Source organism: Vanellus vanellus (assembly GCF_965231255.1).
Source record: "Vanellus vanellus genome assembly, chromosome: 21".
Taxonomy (NCBI): Eukaryota; Metazoa; Chordata; class Aves; order Charadriiformes; family Charadriidae; genus Vanellus; species Vanellus vanellus.
The window spans coordinates 5,218,382-5,243,628 of NC_138926.1; the positions used below are offsets into that span (position 1 = coordinate 5,218,382).

At 43.4% G+C, this 25,247-nt stretch overlaps 1 long non-coding RNA gene across 1 annotated transcript; it reads left to right on the forward strand.

The window, feature by feature from the left end:
- The first annotated feature begins 1,784 nt into the window (after positions 1–1,784).
- Positions 1,785–24,700, forward strand: LOC309680308. The gene is made up of 4 exons (XR_014269923.1): positions 1,785–1,859; positions 2,584–2,643; positions 23,860–23,936; positions 24,612–24,700. It is a non-coding gene; the product is annotated as an uncharacterized lncRNA (long non-coding RNA).
- The last annotated feature ends 547 nt before the right edge of the window (positions 24,701–25,247 follow it).

Below are 25,247 nucleotides of genomic sequence, written 5' to 3' on the forward strand. Positions count from 1 at the left end.
GATGATTACCAGTGGAGGATTATGTCTTGCTGGAAGCAACCGGGTGGACGAGGGACTGGATGAAGCCCCAAGTAACTTGGTTTGTCAGAGCTGACCCTGTGTTGAGCCCGAGGTTGGACTAGAGACCTCCTGAGGTCCTTTCCAACCTGAATTACCCTACGATTGGGTGGATTTAGGTGGCCTGATGCTGGGAAATTATGACCATCCAAACTCATTAACTCGGGCCGGTGGAAGGAGCAGGTTTCTGAAGCGTAGCCTGTTAAAGAAGTAGACCGTTTTTACCTGTGAGCACTGAACTTGTATGCAGTGCCACCTCTTTCTGCTGGCAGCTGGTTATTGCTGTGCGTGATGTTGGGCAAATCCAGTAGAAACAGCCTCATTTCTGGTATGGGACAGTGATTCAGACTAATACTCACCAAGTGCCGGTGCCTGCTGGTGTTCGATGTATTGTGTCCAGTTCTGGGCTCCCCGGTTCAGGAAGGACAGGGAACTGCTGGGGAGGGTCCAGCAAAGGGCTATGGAGATTATGAGGGGACTGGAGCATCTTTCTGAAAGGCTGAGGGACTCGGGGCATTTCAGTCTGGAGAAGAGAAGACTGAGGGGGTACCTTATCAATACTTATAAATACTTCAAGGGAGGGTGCCGGGGGATGGGAACAGTCTTTTTTCAGTGGTGCCCAGTGACAGGACAAGAGGTAACAGGCACAAACTCGAGCATAGGCAGTTCCATCTAAACATGAGGAGGAACTTGTTTCCTGTGAGGGTGGCAGAGCACTGGCACAGCTGCCCAGAGAGCGGGGGAGTCTCCCACTCGGGAGCCATTCCAAACCCGCCTGGACGTGTCCTGGAGGTGCTCCTGCTCTGGCAGGGGGTGGCACTGGGGGAGCTCCAGAGGGCCCTTCCAACCCCCACCAATCTGTGATTCTGTGGCTCTGGGTAGAGGGTTACTCTCCAGCTGCAGAGACTGAGGTGAGGCTGAATTGTCGTGGAGGCCTGCCGTTCATTAGGCTCCAGGTCGATGGCCGTGGTAGATGGGCTACTAGCGGATGCTGTCGTGGGCTCTGTTGTGGGAGGCTGGCTGGGGCAGGGCTGTGGAGATATCATAGGTTGAGGCCATGCCAAGAAGGGGTCAGAACCTTGGGTGGAGTAACATATCTGATTAATTTAATTTCTTTTTTCTCTTTGGACAGTATTCTCATATCTAAAGGTCCTGAAATCTGCCTTGTGTGCAGATGTCACACTGCCCCTATCTGCTTATTTGATAAATATGCATTTTTCTATTTGCATATTTTACCTTTTATTGGGATTCTTTTTCTTTTTAGTTACTGCATGTGTTTCCTCTTTGAATTACCAAGCAACATATTAATATCTGGTAGAACAAATAATCTACCAAACATTAAATGTCTCAGAGAATCTCTGTTACAGATCCTATAGGACAAGCTGTAGGTTTGTGTCTCCTCCAGGAAGAAACTTGCCCAGTCTTTCTCTGATGTGATCTATTTTAGCCATACCTACTAAATTCCCCATAGCTGGAGCTGCAGAAGGTACCGTCTGCCTGTACTTCTGTGGCTGGTGGGATACTGCTTCTTTTCCACACAACACAGTGGCAGAGTCCTCACGGTGCCTGCACATGACAAGGCTGGGACAGGGAAGAAGAAGGGGTCTCACAACAAGACCACATCTGTCAGGTTGTCTTTTTTTTTTTTTTTGAGCTGCAACTGGTTGAATAAATCATGCGACTCAGTCTCTCTTTGATGATTGGCCTATGCTTCTGGAGCAAAGAGTTTGGACATAGCTTTCTGGAGAATTTGGCTGGACAAATCTGGCGTTTCTGATGGAGAGATGGACTTAAGAAAATAGGTATGGATAATGGAACATTTCTTCATTGTAATGGCTGCCCTTATAGTTATAGCCTTTTTCTTTTATTTTTTTTTTTTTTTTTTTAACACCTGAAGAAACCATGTGAAAGGAGAAAGAATTTGCTAGTGTTTAGCAGTGGATTCGGCATCAGCCCATGACAGAAACTAAGACCTTAAACTAAAGCAAAAGCTGATCAGGAGTTTTTCAGTAATACATTTTTCCATTGGAAACTGTAATAGGTTAGCGAGTTAAATCCTGGGAGAAGTTTTTTTAAAATATCTTCTTGCAAAGAAAGGGAGAAAGAGTTCAGTTTTGATAAAGTTTTAAACGTTGGAAAAACCCCAAGTATTTATGTGTCATTTCACATGAGTTAAGATGGCTGCATAGCTTTGTACACCTTTCAGGACGGACTTTTGTAGGTAAAGGACTATTGTAGGTAAAGTGGGTAAAATGCTATAAAAGGAAATATTGAATGGGGAGAGAGAGAGAATTGAAGAAATGCCAGCATTAGTTCAAAGGCAGTAATTAATCCAGTATATAATTTAGTTCAGTAGTTAATAAAATCATGTTTTGAGTGTTCAGCAATTAAATATGTACAGAAAGGTAATGCATCACATAGCATATACCCCCTTCCTTGAGTGCTGATGAATGAGTGTTCTTTAACGTTTATGTTCCATATATTGGCCTGACAGTTTCGTCATTAAGACAATCTTTTGTTTCCGAGGATTCAGATCCCAGTTTTGGAAGTCTCCATCCAGAAGGTGGTCGAGAAATCTAAACCTTGGTAAATGATCTTTTTGGCCATCTGCTTCTTACTTGTTTAGAAAGCTGCATTCAGACGAGCAGATCAGACAAGGGGCTCGGTGACAAACCTTCATTGTTCTGAGGTTTAAAATAAACTTGTTGTGGCTAAAGATGACAGTGTTAGTTTCCCAGGATGCATGTTGTCATTTCAGTACAGTATGCTTTATCAACCAAGCTGTGATTAATTGCAGCAGGGCTGCTTACAATTTGAAACAGACATCAAATGCTCATCTTTCCCTTAATGTACGGATCATATGGGGGCCGGCTACGCACACAATTAGTCCATAATCCTACAGATACTTCTGCATGTGTGTGACTGCGCTGGTGTGAACGGTCCGGTTGGAGTCATTGGAACTGCATGTGAGGCGGGTTCCGTAAACACGTGTTTGTGTAACCCACTGGTATGTGCCTGATGGATGTCCCGTTTTACTGGCAGCTTAATAAGTGCTTCTGACCTGTGTCTTGCCCTTTCACGCACTTAAGCAGGCACACAGAAATACTAGTTTGTCTGGCCTGTTGATCAGCCAGCCTCCCCAGGGACCAGATTTTCTGCCTCGTGAACTGGATCTGGCCCCTGAACTCACCAGCTGGCTATTCCTCTCGGTGGGTATCTGTAACGTATAGAGAACAAACTGCAGACGGGTTAGTTCGGGTGCTCAAAGCAGGACCAGCCTGGCTGATGCAGGGGCTAATTACTCCAGGTTAATGTGGCATTATGTTTTTTAGGTCCTGGGCTGCTCTCTCTCCCTGCAGCAGTGCTGAGGTATATAGGTATAAGAGGTCTTTCGGAGTTAGCTCAGATACGAGACACTGCTGCCAATGGAGACTTGCTTGAAGTCCCCCCCCAACTCTAGGTCAAACTATAATTACTTGTGTGTTCTGGCCAACACTGTAGTCATGATAATTAGTGGAAGCTCAACAGAGATGCCTCAGGCCAGTCTCTACTGTTCAGAGAAGGGCATAGTCTGTCGGTCAGTGTGTATCGCGTGTCCCTTGAGTGCCCAAATCTCAGGAGAAGTGGGTCTGTCTTGGCTCTTAGACTTTGACCCTGCAGCTCCGGCTGGAAAGAATTGTTGGTTTAACTGTGGAGGTCCCAGGATAGCTGGACAAGGTAGCTCTGACAAACTAGAAAGCTAAAAAGCCCTGGGCTGCGCATTTGGAGATAAAAAGCTTATGAACTATTACATAATTTTGTTTCTGTGACATTACAGGCTGACTATAAGAAGAGGTGACTTTCGACATCTTCATGAACTAATCCACCATAAAGATGGGCATTGATTATGATGCTAACTGGCTTTATTACAAGAGAAATAGAAACAGTAAACCTAATTCTCACCTCTCACTGCTTTGTCTCTCATTGTAACACCATTTCAATTCAGGGGGATTCTCCACTACAGGCTATAAACCAAGGATATTGGAGTGGTTGCAAAGGAATGTATGGTATTATGGAAAGTGGGTCACGATGACACACAGCTTCCTCGAAGGTTGTAGGGAATTGGAAAATAAATAAAGAATCAAAAAGAGATTGTGCAAACTGGCATTTGCCTAAGTAGGTTTAACATCTCTGCTCCTTCAGCAGGCAGGAGTTTTATAAATGCATTCTTCATTGTGCTGTTACTGAATCCGTCAGTTCAAATGCAGTGCAGGTTTTGCTCTTCAGTTTACACGGCTATGCTTGCCACATGGACTGTTGAACAAAACACAAGGTGCTCAAGTTATGAAATTACTGTAAGTTACGAATCTGTTCTTGATGTCTCCTGGATGGATTTCAGTGAAGTCCAGAGCTCGGTGTGTTTGTTGGGAACTGATTTTGGCTTTAGTAAAAGATGACTGACACTGGCAAGAAGTGCAAACCAAAAGCAAAGAATGGGAAATTTATGTCAAGGTCTCTGCAAGGTACAATTAGTTAAGCCATGATGTTTCAATAGGATTGCATAGTTTGTGGCAAAAATTTAGCAGCGTTACAGCGTAAGAGTGTTGGGCTGGAGCCTCACCCATGGCATGGTTGACGCCGTGGCTGGACACAGCTGACAGGCGGGCTTATGGCGTGATTGAGGTGAATGACTTTGCTTTTCATGTGTGTCACTGCTGCCAATAGGACTGTTTCGGATAAATAACATGAGATTTAACATCTTTTACATCAGTCAAATCTTGGTTAAATCCAGGTGATCTTTACTAAAAGAATTATTTCCCTTTTAAGAGTCTTGACTGTGAAGGGTTTAACTTCATGGAAGCTGATTCAACAGCCAACAAGCTGGTAGGAGTCTTTCAGGGAGCTCCAATGGATTTTGGATCAAACTCCTCCTAATATGCGGATTATCCTATATCCACTTATTTACAATGGGGTTTTCACCCCTCTAAACAAGAAGCTGCTGGCTGAAATCAGCCACAAAATGGTACAGTAGACAAATGGAGCTCCCTGTGATAATTTTGTTATTTTAAAACGCAGCGGACTCTTTGGAATACTTCTCAGTAAACTGATACTGCATTTTGCATCACTGTTACTCAGTGAGCCTTTTAGCTATGCCGGGAAAGTCATTGTCAGTCCACAGCATTCATTTCTTAGTGAGTTTTCCTGGGGAGTTGAGCCACATTTCGGTTTCGTCCTCAAGACCATGCACAGGAAGAGATACAGCAATGCCTCAGCCTGTTCCCTGAGTTAGTCTGGTCCAGACAGATGGTGGTTAATTCACTTAACACTTAGCTGAAATTATGAAGGGCTTTCTTATTATTTTATTTAGTTTACAGAATGATCTCAGTGCAGATAATCCTCCGAGCTCAGGGATGGTGCTGATTTGAGCAAAAGCCCTCGAGTACCACAAATGTCCCTCCTTCCCCTTTACGGTTTCTTCTAATGCTCTTCTGGTCCCCTTTGGCTCAGCAGCTTCCATATTCTTCACAATTAAGAATTAGCCTGGTTGATTTATTTCCCTATTTCAGTGGCACTGGAGACAGATTAGAGCAGCCTGTTCTAAAAGTCAGAGAAGGAGAAGGAACCTAAAAGCAGAATTTGCTCTTCATCAACTTGCAACTCTCTCCTTTTTTTTCTCTGATAAGCAGGTTAGCTATAACCATAACAGAAGATACGGATACACCATAATATTTGTAATATGGTTTTTGTTGTTATTGTAGTCCGTATTAAAAAAATGACGATTTTGACAAAAGGCCCTAACTAATCGATAACCATGCTAGTTTGCAATCATTTGATAGTTTTAAATAGGATAGAAAAGTGCCCGTTATTCTTTGTCCATGATGTCAGCCTTGGTCCAGGACCTTTGCTCGTCTCGCCAAGGCCTGGAATTGAAGCGGCTGAGCTCTGGGTGTGGTAGCACTGCAGTGGCTCTTCTCTGGGACCACAGGTGAATCCCTGAAAGCAGCAATTTGAAAAAGAGATTTAGGAACCTGTTCTGTTCTTGAAAATAACACATGCTTCAACTTAGATGATGTTATTAATTTGAGGCAATTAATTCCTGTTGCTTTCAAAGGTTTTACTCTTTGTTGATACGGAGCTTAGTAAATTACCACCCAGTCATGCTTGGTACCTTCTACGTGTGTAGTAATAGAAATAAGCCCCGGATATTTATGGAATGGGTCCCAGGGACTGTGTGATGATTTTGCAGGTCATACTCATTGCCTGAGCTGTATTTTGTTCAGGCAGAGATGGAAGGCTAAAGCCTTTGCTGTCGCCAGATCCTGCATCTCTGCTCAGTCCTCCTGCCCTGTTGCATATTGTACCTGTGCTCACAGATATACAACCTTCTCGGGCTTTCCCGTGGTTGCAGGTGTAGCTGCTGCTTCTGGGTATTCAACACGCGGCAGAGAATTACTTTTTTGTTTTACATAAGCGGATGTCAAGGGGACAGCAGGTTGGGTGGAAAATGGCGTTGTTATTTTAGTGGAGAGCTCTAAATTGCTAAATCCCATACCTTTTCAATGCTTTTTAATCCGGTTTGGAGCTCCTTCTGATGAACTGCTCTTCATCCACAGTGTACTGGGCTGGCAGTAGGTTGAAAGTTTGCCCGGCCTCAGGTCCCCAGTGTATGTCGGCTCAAAACCCTCATGGACACTGGCTCAAAATGGCACAACAAACTGCTGCTGGACCCAGTGACCACTGCAGAGCATCCCAGAGGGTCACTCTGGCTTCCTTCCAAGAACAAAAATATCAGTGGTGATTTTAAGGACAAAAGGTCACAAAAATTCCCTTGTGCAAAGAGTCTAAGAGAAGGGAAAGACCCATATGCCACTGGCACTGCTCTCTTCCCATTTGGCTGGTCAGGGCTCAGGTACCCTCAGCTGCAGAAGGCGGAAGGAGCTGAGAACAGAAGTCCTGAGATAATGTTTTCCTCTGCTTCAAAGGCAGAGAGAGAGGGAGAGGTTATTCATGCTGACATGCATCCAAGTTGTCTCTATTTGCACATATTAAGTGGCTGTATTTGCTATGGTTATTACTTTAGGTCGGTACTGTCTTTATATATACAATGGTAATTTATATATAAACGGAAGGCATAACAGTATCTGTGGGAATGAGCAGATCCTGGTTCCTGCGGAGCGATAGCAGTCTAACCATTTGTAGCCCTGACTCCTGCCACATGAAGAGCTCTTACCAGCACTCCTGTGCATCTCACCCTTATTATATAGCGTATTAGTGATGGTGGAATTGGGCCCACAATATTATGTCACAAAATAGAAAACACACGACCCTACACCAGCTGTAATAGCATAATAGGATAAGTGCGAGGGAGAAACAGCAGGATATAATAGGTACTCAGCTGCTTCAGAGATGGGGCCTCTATATTTACCTAGATAGAAGAAAGCTGGAAAACTAGGGCAACATAAGAACAGAGTGACAGTGTAAGTGCTCCAGGAGGAGGTTGTGGGTGAATTGAAAATGCAGCAATACGGGATGTTATATAATAAATAATAACAATAATATCTGCGCTTAGTCCTGTTCATCCTGAAATACTTCACCCGGCTGCTTTACAGAGCTTAAAGTAGTGCTGGGCCCTCTTTGGTATTAGCTTTCCTAATTCCTTCTCTTCTCCTGCTCTATGAAAGCCTCCGTGCGGTGTTTTGTGCTTCATTATGTCTGGAGTGTAGAGAAACGTTCGTCTGCCTTCTCTACCTGAAAGTCCTGAATCTCAGTTCCTCGTGGGGTAGAGAAATGTGTGTGAATGACCAAGGCCAGCCGTGCTTTGTGGTACTTGAGGGTGGAACTGATGGGGAACGGGAAATCAAATGGGGGAGATCTCAACCTTCCTGCCTTGCCCTCTTGACAGCAGCACTCCATCATACGCACGCTGTCTCCCACAGCAGGTTTTTGCTGCGGCTTGCAGGAATCCGTCTTTCTGTCTTTGGTTGCTGTGATGGTAGCAGGTCTTTCTGTTGAACTGTATTCTCTTTCAGGCCAAGACATGACTTTCTGGCACTCATTAACATATTTAAGATACGTTTGCTCTGCCACTCTTTGATGTATGCTCATCTTTGCTCATGGCTTTCCGGCTTATCTGAGTTACCAATTTTGCTTTCAACTTATTTGCTGACTTGGGTTAAGATCCTCCTGCTTAAGTGATGAGTCATTTTTACTTGCATAAAAATTTGCATTTTCTTCCACAGAGGCACTTAGGAACAGGTTAAATGAACCATTTAGATGATTGAGAGAGAGGTGCCGGGGAAAGTGGTAATGTGTGCTACTTTGTTACTCTTTGATTCAGATTACTTCTGTTCAGTTACTTTCTTAGATGTGGATTGCTGAGTAGTGCCTCCCTCCGTGTTGCCTCCCTTTCCTGTATTTCTTGGTTTGAACTGGTTAGAATTCATTTGTGTATTTGGGGTTGTGTTTTCCCTCCAGTGCTGTGCCATCTAACAATGAAATTCACATTGTCATTCCAGGAATTGCCAAGGTGTACTGAACTGTTGAATGTGTATGGAAAGATGCACGTAGCAGTCTTTTGTGACAAAAGACGAGGTGTTAAAAAGTAGAAATTGTAACTTTAAAATATTGTGTTCTTTGCAAACATTCTCAACTGGAGCAAGTAGTTTCAGAAGGAAAATCTAGTTAAAAAAAATCCCAAAGTAAGAAACATAATAAATTTTAGAATTGTTAGAACGTTTCCAAGGGGCACGTAATCTTTCCACAGCTTTGTGAGATTTATTAAGGGAAAAATCAATGTTCATATTTTTTCAATATACAGAGATGGAATTGTGCTGAATTACAGGTGGTCAGACAGCTTACTAAGTGAAGAGCTGAGCTTGCATCCCTGAGGGATATAATCTGAGTTTGAATCCAAAGTAAGGAGGGGATATTTGTTCTTAGTGTTATCTTTGAGGACAATAGTTAGGATATCGCCTACCAATTCAGAATGAGAAGTTGGACTAAGTGAGCCATTTTGTGTAATGATGGTGCAAAATCATCTGCATGTCAAGTCTGCCGTGGAGAAAGAGGAAGGACCTGTTGAAATATTAGCTAATATGAGTTTGATACTTTCTTGAGTTGTAGTTAACTTTGAGTAAATGATTTCATAATAATTGGGTTAAATGGTATAGTAATTCTTCTCACGTAAATCTAGGTTCTTGCTTGGCCTACATTACTGTAATATCAGGGTGTGCCCTATTTTGCTAATGTATTCCTCTCAGCATCCCAAAGGTGGCATGCAGTGGTGGTGTCCTGTCTTACAAGTGGGAAACTGAGGCACAGAGGGGCTGAGTGACCCGACCCCAAGTTAAAAAGAGCACGATGGCATTTTAGGGACTTGAACGAGGACCCTTCCAAATTTCCGGCTCAGACTTTCCTGTGGCGCAGTTGTTTCTGCTTGCAACATCTGTATTGTTGGCCAGCTATTGATGGATTATTTGGGTAGGCATGTATTTCTTGTATGCGTATTGTGAGTATACACATAAAAATGCAGAGACAGCATTTAGAAGCTGGAATATACTTTAATGGTGAGGGGGTGGTTTGGAAGTGGGGTTTGTTATTAAACAGCCTCTTTGCGTGGGCAATATGTATGTGTTTCTAAAAATCCAGTGTCTCCTTGCTCTCCTCCCATTTTAGGTCTCTCTCTCAAAAAAAAAAAAAAAAAAAAAAGATGGATAACAGACATCCATATTCAAACCTGCCTTATGCATGTATCGAGCTTGAAAAGACATTTTGCCGCAGCTGTGGGAACCTTGGGCTGCCAATGCCGACGTGTCACATGACGGGCTTCAATCAGATTTCAGTCTGCAGTGCGCGGAGTGCAGAGCCCGTTTTAACTGCATTTGCACTGATTTGCTTCATATAGAAGACACTGAGTTATTTAGCATTATTGATTCCTCTTGACTTATTGGGTGCATTAGTTGCCGTTGACCCTGGCACCTTGCTGGAACAGACTGGCGCGTCATGTGATACTGTCTGGCTTTGTCCTTGTTCTGAGTCAATTCCTGTTTTACTCAGCAGATGTCTTTTGTTCCTGACAAAGATTGCTCATCCGATTGTTGGGAGGTTAGCCAGTGTGCCCCGTCCAGCCTGGGGTCCCGGGTCCCAGCCCTTCCTGGGCCAGGCTCCCCCCCGCCCCCCGGCTGTCCGGCGGCTGCTGTGCGCACCAGAAGGAGCCTGCTTTGCTCCTGCTTTTTTCTCCTTCTCCCCAGGGGTCCGGCTGGATTATTTCTGAAACCGGCTTCTTTCTTCTGTGAAAGTAAGCCAGTGAAAATAGATTTCTTTTTTTTTCGGTAGGGTTTTTGGCATGCACCTGGGCCCCACCTTGACTAAATCAGCATACGTCCCTCCTTGGTTTTGAATTGCATCAGCAGAGGATCTGGCCCACAACGTCGAAAGAGATGTTTTCATTTGCTGCATGGTAATACGTTGCACTGACCTGCTAGAAGGGATGGGGGAAAAGTTATGGACCATGACAGGGATTTGTGTGGGAGCCTACAGGATTTGGGTACCCGATCCACTTCTGTCTTATGCCAACATCTGCTAAATTAGGCATTCTTGCTCTTCCAATCACAAAAGATAGATGACTGTAAATCAAAGTGAGAGCCCTCTTTGTCAGTATGACCGCAATTCTTCGGGTGCCTTTAGGGCGTTGGAGTACCTTGTGGGTACGCTGCTATAGTGAGCATTTTGGGATGTTAGTAAAAGCAGGGATGGGGCTACTGCAGTGTGTCCTGGCATGTCCGAGTTAGAAAAATGGGCGTAGGGTGAGGTGACGGACAGCAGAGAGGGAGTGAGAATGCATTGCAGCCAACCTGCTACCTAAAGAACAGCCCATGAGACTGCAACCCGGGGCAGGAAAAGCTGATAAATTCTTCATTGCCTACTAATGGCTTTAAGAGTTCAAGGCTTTTCCTTGAATTCTAAGATTTCCCTTTGGCTCTAAGGGTATATTTTAAGACTTTCCCTGCTTGTAGGGTATGTGAAGTCTGGGCCAGTCCAAGGATTGGGTTCTCCCCAGCGTCAGGTCGTACTCGTAAAGTTTCTCCTCAGTTCCTCCTGTGTGCTGGATTGCATTTTCTCTCCAAAAAATGGAGAAAAAGATCAATAGGTCTGATTTCTGCACCAGCTTACTGCAGCCAGGCTCTGTTTGTCAGCATTGTACTTCTTCATTGCAATTTTATGCATGGAACCTGAATCAGGTCCATAAAAGCTGCTCAGAGGTCCATTATTTCCCATTATTATTCTTTTTTGTTCCATTATTACTTTGTCTCAGGAACGAATTTTTTTTTTTTTTAACCTAGTGTGATTTAACTTAAAACCACACTTTTCCTACTGAAACCACAATAAATTACTATGTTAACACCTTACCTCACTGACTGCAGCTTTGTTCACATGGCACAGGGATTCTTGGCAAGGGTTTTTTTTTTTCTTACAATTTTTCTGTCACCAGTGGGAATTGGAGGGGGAAAGGGCAAAATTAAATTAATAAAAAAATCTGTTAGAGGAAAAGTGATTCTGGTGGTAAACTCGCCTTCTGGTCAGTACTGTATGTGATCCCCCTCTTCTGGTAGTCTGTGGAATCGGCCACGGAGGAAAGTGGCGCAGACTCACACAGACAATAGGACTTTGGCATCGCAGGGCTGTCGTTTTCATTATCCTGGTGAAAGACCTTTTTTTTTGGAATTATATAGCAGAATGTGATTTTGGTGTATGTCAGATTCCCCCCGGCGTACCTCGTTCGCTGGCGTTGGTTTGCGCGCTGGGTGCGGGCGCTGAGCGGGACGTGCGTGCAGGCGGGTGCAGCTCAGCTATATTTGGTGCGGCTCTATTTTTAGTGCGTCTCGCAGGACTGACAATGGGGGAGACTGGTGCTCCCCTGTCTGGCACCTGGCGGTGGCGTTTGTGCCTACGAGAAGTCAAGGTGTGAAATGCTGCCGTTCTGATTTGGTAGCGCTTTAAATTTTATTTGTCTAGATGAACATCATGATGGGTAGAAGGCAGTTTAGAGCCAAGCCCAGAGCATCCTTAGGAGGGGTTGTGCGAGGCATGAGTAGACAACAGGTAAAAAAATAAATCACATTGGGTGCCTGATCTGTCTGCCATGGACAGTCTTGCTAGCGAAGAGCAAATCCGTCACAGTATGTGGGGGTGAGAAAATGAAATGAGAGCTCAGGTTTGAAACTTCTGGGCTGGAAGTATCGCAATATTTTTCTGGGTGTAGGTAGCGAGATTTTGTTTGGCTCAAAGCAGAGGTAGGGGTAAGGAGCCAACTATATATCCATATCCAAGCTTCATCTTCCGGAAACTGTATCTAATCATAAAGGTCATTGAGCTCCAGACATGTTCCTGACTAATTGTCTAACATCTGCCATCTTGCTCCGTCGTAGTCCTCTTCCTTTTTGCAGCAGTAATCACATTGGAGTTCATAACCTCTACTCAGACATTTTAAAGGAGGCAGGAAAATATTCTGGGGAAGGTATTGAATTACAAACTGGGCTTAAATTGAAAGAGAGAACTAAAAGCGAAGAGAGATCACGTAATGCCCCCCCCAGCTTAAGGAAGTAGCATTCCCTTAGTGTTACCCATCCTTTCCAGGGAGAGTGGTGAGATGAACAGTCTTCTCTCTTCTTTTGTCCCTCCTGGGCTCAATTTACTGTAATTCCTGGTTGCACATGGCAAAGGCGGTCGAACGTGGATGTCAAACCCACTCACTGTTGCATATAAAATGAGCCAGACAATCTTCCTGGAGCCCGGATTCTCCTGGAATAGAAAAATATCCTCTATTTCCTAAGGCCCTAGAAATCCCGCCCCTGAAATGGAGCCCTGTCATAGAAGAAGGTGTCTTCTGGCTTTCTGTATGTGCTCCTGTCACACATGGCAGTGTCAGACAGACGTTCGTTTCACAGTTGTGGCAACTGGGGGAGACATATTTTCCTTGCTGGAGTGGGACATGATTTCTGAGAGATGTAAATGCCAAAGCATCCAGTACATTGCAAGGTAACTTTTTCCCACGTGTCCAAGAAAAGGTTCCTCTTGGTCTTGGGTAGAAGGAATTGTCTATGGGCTACGGATTGGTAAATGGTTTGGACTCAGAGGGTCTCAGTGTAGTCACTCTTGGTGTCATTAGTGGTTTTTAAGTCACCTCACCCCTCCGTTTCTCCTTCTGCCTTTCCTCTCGCTGTGTCTTGCAATCTAAATATCAAAATTTGTGTGGTATAATGGGGCCTCCGTGCCAAATAGTGCCTCTGGGAAATGCCATAATGCCACTAACATTCGTGTGACCCTTAGTGTTGAACCTGCTGGTCTTAAATCAGGTGCCCTCTTACCTTCGGGGGAAGCACTGTGGAAAGGGATGAGTCAAAACCTGCAGGAGATGTCTGATTGAAACCCTGGGCTCTGCCATAATGGATCCATCTCCTTTTCTGCTAGAAAGTTTCCGAGGAGTAATAAATTCACTCTAGGTCTGCACTGAATGCAAAATTGATCAGACTGCAGGAGCCACAGGGAATCAATTTTGTGTGTGTGTGTGCCGGCGCGTGCGCCGTCCGCAGCGCAGTCTGTGTGTGCGCTGCATATACATTTGCTCCCTTTCCCTGCTTCCTCCTGCATTGGCCTGCGGATGCCACAGAAAATTGATTTTTTATGAAATAAAAAGGTGAACCGTGGCATTAGGCAATTCTGAGCCATCTGTCTTGTCAGGACTCTTGTTGGAGGCAAGGCACACAGGATGGTTATTTAGAATTATTCATTAATAAAGAGCCACATAAATTGCAGCCAAAGATGTATCCTTCTGTACGAGAGAGAAATTTTCTTTTGTTTTTGCTACAAAGCCCCTCAGCATGCACAGGTTCTCTTTCCCTTGAAGAAACGTCAGCACACGCAGCGCATCCAGTCGCATGTATGGTTTCTTTTATTGCCACCAAAGAGCCTGATCCTGCCAAGGTGCTGAATCATTCCTGAGAAAGCCAAGCACCTGCAGCATCCCCCGCATACCGGGCGAACTGCAGCTTCCCGCAGCCACTGAGATGCAATCAGATATGGCTTTTACACTTACCCAATATGATAATCCACTGAAACAAAGCAACAGATGCTGACTCATGCCCCAGCACTGCTGTACTACTCCCTTCACCCGGAGAAGCTGGAAATCGGTTGGCTTTCCTTAGCTCGGGAAGTAGGAGAGGTATCCGAAAATATGGGGGGAGAGCCAAGGTGGTTTTGGTAACCTCCAGGCTATTCGTGTGTTTTTCAGCACTGGTGCTTCTTTGAGCACAGATGTGGTTTTTTCCCCCTTGTCTTTTTCATTTTAAACTGGCTCGGTTCATTGATTTTTGCTTTTCATATCTTTTTATGTTTTGCTGCAACCTACAGCCAGGTTCTCAGCTGCGGCCGTGGTAAAGGGCGTTTCAGAATCACACCACGATTCTGCTCTAAAGTTAAAAGAAAAAGAAATTACGTTATACTCCTTTATTTCACTAACGTTCACTATGCCTTGAAGAAATCACAGAAGTTTTGGGAAGAGATTTGACTTGCAGCCTGTAAACTGTGCCGTTTGGCTTTCCGAGGGGCGAGCTGCATCTTCCTTTTATTATTTCAATATTGTATCATGGTGAAGAGCCTCTGTTTTGAGATCATGTCGGAGTTTACAAAGCCCCAGAACCCTCTGCTGTCCCCGAAGAATCAATCAACCTAAACTAATACTTTAATGACTCCTTTTCCTACCAAGGAAACGAATTCAGGCACACACACATACATGAACAACAAAAAAAATTTTTTTTTTTTTTTTAAAAAAGAAGCTAGGGGCCGAGGAGGACCTCGTCTGGTCAATGAAAGAAAGAGACGGATGTCTGGTGCCATGGCAATGGAACAGGGATTACTTTGCACTGGAAAATAGGTTCCTTTTTTTTTTTTTTTTTTTTTTTTTATTCCAGTGTTTTTTCTCAGGCAGCTAAGAGTTGTCACTGAGTCTGAGAGGCCCATTTAGAGGAAAACGAGCCTCTGAGTAGAATTGAATGCTTGCTTTCACCGGCTGCTGCTTGAACAGTCTGCTTTGCTTTTCGGGCAAGTCAGGATGCAAACACCCATATTTGTTTAGAGCACTTTCACAATCACAGTGTGTGTGCATATGTGTGTGTACATATCTATGTAAAATAAGAGTAACTGGGTACAGACTTGGGCTGGTCAGAGCACACATTAGTAACAAAACTGTGCAAACATTTGATTGTCAAAAATATCTAAGATGGCCAGATGCGTTGCGTATGACTCTGTTGAGAATGTATCACTTTACCGCTGGGGATATTGTGTCTGATTTGGGGAGTATTTAGCATTTTATTGCCATTAGGCTAGATTTTGACTGGGATTAATTAATTCTGTTTAATGCAGGTCAGGACATTTTCTGACAAAAGGTATTTTTGGTGGAAAATGCTAGTTTATGGAGACTTTCTGTGCTGCTCCCTCCCTACCCCTAATTCTAAATGGTTTTTTGGAAACAAGTTACAAAGTTTCAAACTGAGGAAAATATTTTGGTCAAGACAATGTTGTTTTGAAAATTCATCTCATTACTGTAAACATTTTACAAAGAAATTGGCCAATGGAAACATACCGAAGTGACGCTATTTTAAAGAGATGATTTTTTTTAAGCGTGTTTTTAATTTCTAAAAGTTGTAGAGATTTTGGCTTTTTAGCCACCTCTTGGGGTGAAGGGAAGGCTTGCTTGCAAATGTGTACCAGCCGAGAGACGCTGGTGTTCTCTAATCTGACCCCTTTCGTAGTGAATCCACCCACCGGCCTCCAGACAAGGAGGTACTGGGTGGACTGTTTACGACAGGTAAAATGCAATAAAAGACCTTTCTGTGACTTTTCTGGGCTGAGCGAGGGATTCCCAGGTGATACCAGCTCAAAGCTCTGTGACACCTTGGGTTCCCCTTCGTGGCTCTTACCTCTCTCCTCTGCTGAATTTCCCTCTATTTACCATCCCAGAGGATGAGCGTTTCTTCCCATCACACTTGGCAGATATAACTCAGAACTTAATTCCACTGGAACGCGTGGCCCGGATTCTTCAGTGCTTTGGGCTTCCCTACCCGTGGACTTTGAGGGAACTGGGTTGATTTCTACCATTTTAAGGCCTAGGCAGTGTACTAACTTCGCAGGCTTGACTGCTGGGTCATCGAGACACGCGTTTCGCTGGCATGAACGATGGCACAAATATTGCAAAATATTTACTCCCTGCTGACCTTTTGAGATGTTGTTGCTCTTTACCATAGTAAAATTGCCTTAACGTGTGAGCCAAAATATGGTTTTAAGCTATGTTAATCTCGTTCTATACGTGCCATGCTTTTTGCATAGCAGGGCCACATTAAAGCCTTTGAAATCCTACTGTAATATTTTGTGCTCTCTGTCCTTTCTGGGCTGAGTAGATGTTTTAAGCTGTGTTGTTGTAAACAGTATGTGCATCTCGTCTCTCCTGTCTGGAATGAAAAATAGCTCCTCTCTTTGATCTTCCCTCATTTGCTAAAAAGTAACCAAAAATAATCCCTTTTTTTTATGTTGGGGGTAGGTGGTGAAATGTGCCGGGATTAAAAAAAAAATGTGACCCTCCTTTTCAGTGATTACTAACTGTGAAACATAAAATCTCTGTCCAGGTAAAAAATTTGAGTTGTCATAGCAACAGTAGGATGGCTATTTATTTTTGGATTTCCATTTTCACTGATTTATTTAACACATTGACAATCCATTTATAATGAAGAGGAATTCAAGAGGGTTTTTGTTTCTGGCTAGGTTTATACTAAACCAAGGTTGGGTTACTTTTCTTCACAGAAAATAAGCAAAGATAAAAGAGGTAAATAAAAAAGAAAGCTTGTGGGTTTCAGGGGCTTTTCTTGCCGACAAATACAGGTGCTGAGTGGTGCATGGGAAAGTGAAAACATGACTGACTTCTTTATTTTACGTCTTCTAGAAGAACCTTAGTGTTATAAAACGCAACAAAGATTTAAGTCCAGTGCAGCTGGGAGGCACAAGAGCCGTAGATGCTCCCCTCCGCCTGCCTGTGGTTGCACGTGCTGCCAAGAAGAGGTCATCAGAGCCATTGCAGGTGACTCCTGCTCCGTCTCCTTGCAGAAGCTGGGGAGTGCCCCAGGCCATGGACAAAAGGCATCTTTCTCATTTTGGGTGTGTTTACGTGCGAGCAGGCGCCTGGGCCGGGGCTTGGAAGGAGCCACAGAGCAGCCTGGAGTTTGGGGAGCCCGGACACGACCTATGCTTCAGCATGGGCTGGGTCCCAGAATGGTGAAGATGGCCTTGTCTCATTTTGGGGTGTTGGTGTTAAAAAGGGCTGTGCTGTATTTTCAGGAGCGTAGGTCATTTGCAAGCCCAGGAGAGGCCAGTAGTCCTTTGGATAGGGAACGTGTCTGAAAGGGTTTGTCCCGGGTGACTTAAGCCATCCCAGGATATAATCAGCTTTGGATCTAAGCGAACAGACAGCCACACAATTAGTGGTACCTGGGAATTTTCGTAGCTTACATCAATGTTAGTCAAAGTACTTTGACAACAGTGAAATGTAACAAAAAGCCCAAGAATTTCCTATCACCTCTCCATCCCTATAGGTCTTCTTCCCTGGAAATTTCATTTCAGTGCATGCCTTTGAATGCCATCAAATGTAACTGCCACGCAAGGCAAGTCAGGCTTCAATGTTTGGTGACTTTTGAAAGCATCGGAAAATTGGGAAGTTTGAGGCAGGTTTTGCAGAAGCGAGCAGTGAAATCGGAGTGGAATAACACAGCAAAAGCAAACCCAGCAGATCCGTGCCTGCAGAACGTGTCTGGGAGTACGTAGACGAAGCAAATTTCTGCATGGGTTTTCTCACAGCCTGTCTTTCTGCAATTGCGCTGCGGATCGGTTCCTCTCTGGGATTTGTTTCCCGTGATGGATTTGGGTGACCAAGATTGATGGCTTTAAAAGAACTAGTATTGATGACACATTTGTAAGGCTCAGTAAAAATTGTGAGCTTGGCAGATACCGGGGAAGTCTTCAATCATTTTCTTTCATTATTGCTGTTTGTGGCACGAATCTGGACTGTTTTCGAGACAAGCGCGACAGGAGGCCAGCAGCTGACCAGAGTAAGCATTGCACTTCCAGTGCAAACCCGTTAATTTGTGAAGCATGGGCTTGGGTTTGGACCAGTCACTTCAGGAAAAGGTGAGCTTTGACCAGTGTGTTAGATAAAACCAAGCATTATTTCTTGATGTGATCTTGAGCATATTGAGAGGAGAGTACTGTCCATCAGTCACTGGCGCTTCCCCCATTTATCCCGGTGGAGGATTCAGCTTGCAAATTGTCTTTGGGGCTGAGGGTGGGGGAAGGGTGGGAAAACCCAAGAAATCAACTTCCAGACATAAATACAATATGGACAAGTCATAAACATTATTAAAGCAAGTCTATCCCTGCAGGGCAGGTTTTTCTTCATAATGCTTTCCTGATTACGCTTCCGCAAAGCTGGGGAAGTGAATAGTGGGCTGATTATCCATGGACCACGATCTACATCAGTGTAAAACTGTTTCCATTGTATGTGAGAAGAGAACTTTGCATATTTACTGGAAGGGAATAGCCATCCTGCTTCTTATTCCGTCTTCAGATTCACAGTGGGCCTGATCCAAAACACAGCTATGTCAATGGATTCTTTGTTTGGGCTCTTCTTGTGTCCCACATTACCATTGCAAAACCTGCCCTGTTTATCATCTTAAATATACATGACATAAATGGACGTAGTATTGACACGGTGTGTGATCAAACCCCGGACTGATTCGTCAAACGCTTCGGAAAATAGGTAGATCAATGGATAGGCAACAAGGAGCTATTTCTGCAAAGGCTGAATATAAGGGGAAAAAACCCAAACAAAACCCGACCAACTCTGTGACATATTAACAGAATTGTCTCTAATTGTTTTTTCTTAAAGAAACAAACCCTTGAGAGAAATCCAGGTCCTTTTACATAATGCTTTCTTGGAGCCAGACTCCAGTTCTCTAGCTCATCTTAAGTACCGCTGACTGTGTTAAAGATTTCGTATACAGTATGGCACTGCTTGGACCAGTCCAAACACGATCTTTGGTCAACAGTCAGAAAGAATGAGACTTTGTATAAAGATTTGTGTTGGCAAGTATATCACATAAAAGGCCACTTGTGCTTGATACAGTCAGAGTAGCAGAGGCTTTTTAAACAAGTGCACAAGGTGCATCCATTTCATTATTCAATTATGACAGCGTTTTTCCCAACATCTTAATTAACATTCATTTACTAAGTATTAAACCATTTTTTTCTGTTAAACGTAAAGATCAGTGCTAGGAGGTATACATTCTGAAAGATAAATGCACTGTGTAATTCTGGTGCTTCAACAATTTATACTGAAATATTGATGGATATGTTCCAACATGCCTTTTTTTTTTTCCCATAAGCATATTTCATAATCTTTTAAATATCTCTCTCCTGAAAACTTCAGCATAAATTACAAATCCTCTTACGTAATAGAAGTTTAATGCATCTGGATACTGCTAACCAAACAAAAGCATTACAGACCAATTTCTATTTTCAGAAATAAAAGAAGTTGTTAACATAAAATGTTGTAAATATGAATCTATGAGGAATATGCAATAGCAGAAGAGCATGACTAAGGATTCTCAAAAAGTTAAGGGCTCCACTTTAATATTAGAAATATGAAGTATCTTTTCTGATTTTCATTAGCATAACTAGGAATAAAAACTTTCCATTTTCAAACAGAAATTTAATGCTAAGTGAGACTTTGCATAATCTCTTTAGTCAGACTACAGTCACTGCAGTCTTACTGTCTGTGCTATGGTTCTAGCATTGACCAAAGGCGTGTGTCATGAAACAGAAATACAACGGGGTTACACAGAACAATGAAGGAGTATCTTGGAGAGGGAAGCTTCGCTCGTAAACAGTGGCAGGAACAACAGTTACTTCAAGTGGTTTGTATGGTTGTCGTGAAAATAAAACTTCAATAAAGCAAATAATAGTCATTAATAAGTAGTCAGCATTTGGTTGTGAATTTGTACGAACTACGCAGAAAGCTCTTGGGTTTGCTATAGGAGGAAACTGTTGGAAGACTCCAGAGTGCTGAGAGCTCTGCCTCAGGCTGTTGGATTAATTGACACCAAAAGGTGTAGGGGTTGCTTTTAACACTGCTATAGGTTCCCAGTGCGTGAACAAAACGTAAACTGCAGAGCAAGACCTGTGAAATCTAGCAAACTTTCAGTGAGTTTGCTACAGTGTCTGTTTATTTGTGTATTTACATTGCAGTTTCCATTGCTGATTATCTGGGTGTGTTATTCGATTATCCACTTAGCATGTCATGCCATGATGTTTTTCTCCTTATCTGCAGAGTTGTCTTTCCTACCTTTGTCTGACAGCATTTGCTCTCTTTTGGTACATCGTTCCTGCGCTATATCTCCTCTTTCTGCACGCTGTCCCGTCTGCTAAAGAATCAAGCGGGACTTGTACAGGCAACAATTCTGAACCCTGCTAGTTTACCCCAGCTCTGTCCTGGAAAGTCCCCTCCACTGACAATGAGACATAGATCAGCCTTTCTTCCCATTCAGTCCTTGGCTGCTTTGGTAAGACCACTAAGATGGATGCTTACTGTGATAATGGTGCTGACATTTGCTCACCAGGAACTGGAGCGAGACCATCATTTCATGTCATATAGGTCTCCAGTAACAATCAAACGCTAACGAGTGCCAGGCCATTAGAGGCCTGGCATGCACTCCAGCTAGTGTTCTAAACTCGGTGTCCTTAGCCCGTTATCCATTGTATCTGCTAGGTATTGCTACAGTTTGCCCCGTCAGCAAAGACGTTGCACAACCAGCTAGTGACCACCCCGGGCTCTTCTGTTTAGGCTGGATGCCATCTTTTCTGGGCAAGTGTACAGATCATGTCTTGAACTGTGCCAGACACACTGTTTGTGGTTCGTTTTTTGCTTATGAGCCTGCCTGAACAAAAAAGGCTATACATACATATATACCAGTAGTGTTCACGTTACATACGATGTGACACCTGGTAGATGGTCCTTGGGGTTTATAATGAAGCACCCACTGCTATACAGCATGTTTTGGCAACCGGGAGGGCTGGCGACTCCCATGCCTGTCTTCTTTTTGCAAGTCTTCGAGTTTCTTTTTGGCACATACATGAAATGAAGCACAAGATGCAAATACTGCCAAAGCTTCTTGTAGAATAGATGACATTTATATTGTTATGCAGTTTGCTGATCTAAACATACCATTGCCTTGCCTTGATAGCCCAGGGCAAGTGCTAATCAGCTTGTTTCGTGGGCACCATGCCATCTGAAAGGGTGAACACAAATAGAGACAGTATGTGCATCATCTAGGAGTGTTGCAAGAACATGATTCCCAGCTGAGAGTATCCAAATGTGTCTGTCTCCTGAGCTTGCACGTTGGCATGTAAAAGATAAGTGACAGCGTTAAATATAATGTATTTGGAATAAATCAGGGTTATATTCCTTAGCTGCTTCAAGCCATTTTTCATTATATAGGTCACATTGTCAACTGATGTAAGTTGGCATAGCTGCATTGAAGGGAGTGGAGTTCACCGATTTTGATCTGCTGAGCCTCTGGCCCCGTGTGACTGTTCTCCATGGGAGGCTTTCCTTCTCATTTTGCCCTCTAGGGCATCATCAAAGGCTGTTTAGTCTAAAAGGTAATACGTAAGATGAGGAGTTTGGGTTCCTATACTGTCTTCATAGCTCTGTCACTAACACTTGATGCTGGGCAATTTGCCCACTTAGTATCTGTGTGCTTTGCTTCACCTAGTGTATGTAACGGTACTTTTATTTAATTAGTACCTTAGCATTAAGGGCTTTAATCAAGGTTTGCTGGAATAGCAGGCATGGTGGTGGAATAGTTCACATGACTAGAGCGTTGCAATGGATGGATGGTTACAGCTCTTTGACAAAGATGTGCATGGAAAACAAGGGAAGAGGGTTGTGTTTTGTGCAGAGGAGTAGCAGTGGGTGTTGGGCGCTTGTGGCTCAGAATCAGAGTGGGGAGGCCCATGAAGACGGTGTTGCTGTGGGCATCTCCTATGAAGAACCTGATTGAGGGGAAGATCTGAACGAAGCCTTTTTTAAACAACTGGAAAAAGTCTTCCGTCATAGCTGCCATGAGGGAAATCCTGATTGGATCTAAGGTGCAAAAAAATCAAAACATGGGCGAGTGGTGCAGCACTGGAGCAGGTGCCCAGCAAGGCTGTGGGATCGCCGTTCTTGGGGATTTTCAGAGCTCAAGTGGTCAACATGAGATTCAGTTTTGAGGTTAGCTAAGTTTTGAGTAGAAGGATGGCTTAGGTGACTTCCTGTGGTCTTTTACGACCTGTACTGTTTTTCTACAAATCTCTGTGACTCTCATGAGTTTGTTCTGGATTAGTGGACAGGCGAGGTGTAGCCTCTCCATCCTTGTCCTCACTTCCAGTAGAATCTGAAGTACCCTCAGTGCCACCTCCTGCCTTCATTTGGCTGTTTTATGTACTATCCCTTCTGTTTTTCTGTGCTTTTCTTTGCATGCGTTTCCTGCTTGCTCACTTGCTTATTTCTCAGACTGGATTTCTCTGGCCATGTTTTCAGGAAAACATGGTCTGTGGGTATTACTTATAAACAATTGCATTTGAAGACCCCTGAAGATGCACTGAAAGTGGATACTTGCATGAAATAACAGGGGACTTCGGATGTACAAGTAGAACTCTAATAGCTGGCTTGAATTCGTTTTGGTAATCTGGCCCTTATCCCAGCCTTTTTGAAAGATGATCATCGTTCAAAGAGAGGTTTTCATTCACTATAGTGTACACTTTATATTTCGCTATGTAATGTAACCTTCCATACACTCGAGGAAAACAATTTACAGAGCTAATTGCTGAACTTTGCAGATACAATATTTTAAATGGGTTATGTTAGATAAGAGTTTATGTTAAAAAAGAAGAAATGTTCTAGAGGAAAATTATTGGGTAGGAAATGTTGATTTGTATGAATTAATGTTTTCACTTCAGTTGATAGTTAAAAATGGATACGTAAGCTAAGCCACATTTTTAGTGTAACATAAATGCTTCATTAGCTATGAACCTAGGGTGTGAGCCGAAGGCCTTTGTTTGTTTGTTTGTTTGTTTAAGTCTTCAAACTTCAATTGGCATTGGGTCAAACTGTGCCAAAGATATATTTTTTTTAATTGAAAGAAAAACCTACATGGACTCAGAGATGGAAGGATGCTTTGGAGTTCTCATTGTTACTTATTCACTTTAGACAATCCTCTCCACCCTTCTGTCTCAGCCTACTTATCAGTAAAATTAGGAGCGGTGTTAATGATCCTACCTAACACGGTTGTTGTAGAAATTAACTGATGAATATTTGTACAATACAATTTTTGTACAAAGGTGGAGTATTACTTGTACTGCAGGAGCTGCCATCTGTCACACACATGTATCTCTCAGATTTAAGGACTGCAACAAAGATTTTGGGGTTGGGAAGTTAAGTAACTTTTGCAGAACTCAGATTTTTTGTGTGTGTTGCTGTTTTTATTTATCTTTTCTTATATTTTTACTCAGAATATAGCCCAAGTCTGTAACTGCTGTCAGTTGTTGCGGCTTTATTTGCCCTATAGTTCGGGGTTATAGCACAAAGTGTCTATGTAAGAGGTTCAACGCTGCTTAGAAGCTGTTAGTAATGAATTAGACATAATGTTTGAGTTTAATTTAAATTTGTTTTCTCCTATGTAGCCAAGTGTCGGGGACAGATTGAGCAAGAAGGAGTAAACCACAGCATTGTGTTTTAAAGCAACCCAATGGAACAAAGGGTATGTATATTTGTTTTCCATAGTTCTCTTTAATTATCTTGTAATTTCTGTCATGCGTACCTTGATTTGGTTTAAAGGAAGGATGCAGATTCATATATTCAAAGAAGAAGAGACTAAGGATGCGTCCAGTCTCAGCCAGCGCGAGCAGAAATGTGAATGTGGCGCTGTCCTTAGTCAGTGGAGCACCGAGAGAGTGGGTCAGGGCTGCGAAGGTCGGCGTCCGGCTCTCCTGACAGTCAGCAGAGCCCTGACTTGAGGGCTCACAGCTTCTGTGTTAGGAAGCTCTGCTTCTCTACAGGTAAGGTATATGCCTAAAGGTCGACAAGTACCTTGAGCTCCCTACCTTCTGCCGCTGTAACTCTGCTGATTTCGGTAGCCAGTCACTGGAGAAGGTGGCGCAGCCCGCTCTGGCCTCAGGCATCGCTTCAGCGAGAGGCTCTGGCTCTTGATTAACTTGTACTGACAGGCACGTCCATTGCGGTCAGTTGGACTCTCATGCACTTACCAATGTACTGAAATACCCGAATTCTCCCGGCCCAGCCTCACTCTCTTTTTAGGCATATATCAAACTTTCAGCATGTGAACAGAGCTGAGCTCTCCAGCAGTCAATGGCTCAATAAAATCTGGAGATCACATCTAATTCCACTGTTGAGTGTGAACTTCCTTCTCTTTCAGGATCTACCAATACTGTTGAAGTCCCCTCTGTGAACCGCCCAACGGAAGCTGCTGTCGCAGTTCATGCTGGATCCTTCCCCCTGGCAAACATCCTAAGGACGAGATGTATATAGGTGAGATGTTCAGCATCCGTCAACTGAAGTGATTAGCTTTTTGCTCTGTTCTATTAGAAGAGCCTTACTGATTGTGAATTGAACTGATAATTAAGAGCTCAGAAGCTTTATAGCCCATTGCTATATTTGTACAATGTTTGTACAAAGATATTATAAGGCTGTGGTGTATTACACAAGTCTGTTGCTTTTGCATGGTTATCTTTTTTTCTTTCTCCCTCTCTGTCTATTCTGTGAATTTTTATTCTTTGAATTACCTCCTGCTACGTCTTGTGATTTGTGGCAGCTAAAATTGATCACACCTGTGAATTTAACACTGGAACTCTAAAGGCATCGCTGTGTCTCTAAGTGAGTATCAGTATGGTACTGGCACTTGTGCGGGTCATGGAAAGAGAATGAAGAACAGCAGGCAGGGTGGGCTCAGTGTTGAATAATCACGTAATGTGACTCAAAGAACTAATCAGAGACAGACATAAAAAGAAGTTACCTTCTGGAATGCAGAAAGTCAGGTAGAATGAAAAGCAAA